This window comes from Octopus bimaculoides, chromosome 3 (genome assembly GCF_001194135.2).
Source record: "Octopus bimaculoides isolate UCB-OBI-ISO-001 chromosome 3, ASM119413v2, whole genome shotgun sequence".
Classification (NCBI taxonomy): Eukaryota; Metazoa; Mollusca; class Cephalopoda; order Octopoda; family Octopodidae; genus Octopus; species Octopus bimaculoides.
The window spans coordinates 94,835,602-94,837,300 of NC_068983.1; the positions used below are offsets into that span (position 1 = coordinate 94,835,602).

At 33.9% G+C, this 1,699-nt stretch overlaps 1 protein-coding gene across 4 annotated transcripts in view; it reads left to right on the forward strand.

Annotated features, from left to right (window-relative positions):
• Positions 1 to 1,699, forward strand: part of LOC106876034 (uncharacterized) — an 85,072-nt gene that overhangs the window by 45,155 nt on the left and 38,218 nt on the right. The gene's annotated exons all lie outside the window — the stretch shown is intronic.

Consider the following 1,699-nt stretch of genomic DNA (forward strand, 5'->3'; position numbering starts at 1 on the left):
CCAGTTCTTGGTAGAGTTTTTTGGGGTTGGATTTGAACTGTTTGTTTTGTTCAAAGAAACGTTGGCGTTTCTCATACCGGCGGATCCTTTGTGCTTTGGCAAGGATGTCTTGCTTTAGTTTTTCTTTTGCCTCAGGTAAGTCTTTTTCTGTAATGCTGTATTTGTACAGTATTTTTGTTTTCTTCTTGTTACTTAGTTGTGTTGATTGTTTACTAATTTCGTTGAGAATCGATAAATCTTTTCTCTTTTTTTTATTTTTTATTATTATTATTATTATTATTATTATTATACAAGGCGGTGAGCTGGCAGAATTGTTAACACGCTAGGCCAAAATACTTAGCCGCATTTCATCCGTCTTTACATTCTGAGTTCAAATTCCACTGAGGTCAGCTTCGCTTTTCTTCTTTCCAGGGTTGATAAAATAAGTACCGGTTAAACACAGAGGCCAACAATGTAATCCACTTATCCCCCAAAAATGGTAGCCTTGTGCCAAAATTTGAAATTTATAATTATTATTATTATTATGAGGAAAGCAGTGAGCTGGCAGAATTGTTAGCATGCTAGACAAAATGCTTAGTGGTTTTTCTTCCAGTTTTATGTTCTGCATTCAAATGATGCTATGGCTGACATTACCCTTCATCCTTTATGATAAGTACCGGTTAAGCATGAAGGGGAGGGCATTGGGGTAATTGACTAACCCCTCCTGTAAGTCAATTACATGCAACCCCTGCCAATGCTTAACTGGTACTTGTGTTAAAGGACGAAAGGTTAAGTCAACCTCGGCAACATTTAAACTTAGAATGTAAAACCAGAAAAAATGCCAATTAACATTTTGTCCAGCATGCTATAATTCTGCCAGCTCACTGCCTTACTTATTAACTTATACATTTTTATGTCTGGATATTCTTAATTGTAACCATTCAGCTATTTCGTATAAATAGAATAATTTCAAACCATTATCAATAAGTCACTGACTTGTCATGCATTTGTGTTTAATTTGTAAACAAATGACAAGCACCATAGAATTAATTTAGGCTTCCTGTTTACCAAATCTATGATCTAATTCCAAGTCTTTGTTTTGGTTAAAATTTATTTATTTCTTAAATTTCAACAGGTAAGTATAAATATTGTAAAACTTGCTTCCTCCCAACTCTTAAACCAATATTCCTGATTACACTTTAACAGGAAATTCTGAAAGTTGAAACATTGTAGGGGATTAATTTATGTCTTTATACATGATGTATATATATATATATATATATATAGAGAGAGAGAGAGAGAGAGAGAGAGTTATTCTCTTGCTACTCTGGGGTTTTGGCTGTGATCACAGAGTCTTTCCTGTGAACACACATGTGAAACAATGGAGGAACAAAAGATTGACTCAACCAAAATAAAAATATTGTTTACTGTGGTACTGAGTACTACATGTGTATGCTTGTGTGTGTGTAAATACATATATATATATGAAGGGGTGCTGAAAAGTTCCTGGTTTTAGGTAAAAGAAAATATAGGAAGTTGGTTAATTATGATTTTATTCAAAATATCCCCCTTTCAGATTCACACACTTATTGTAGCAGTTCTTCAGTTTTTCTTAGTCCTGTAAAAGAACTCAGAAGGTTAGGCCTCCAACCAGGTCTTTTGCATTACCCTTAAAAACAGGAACTTTTCAGCACCCCCTCGTATATATATATATATATAT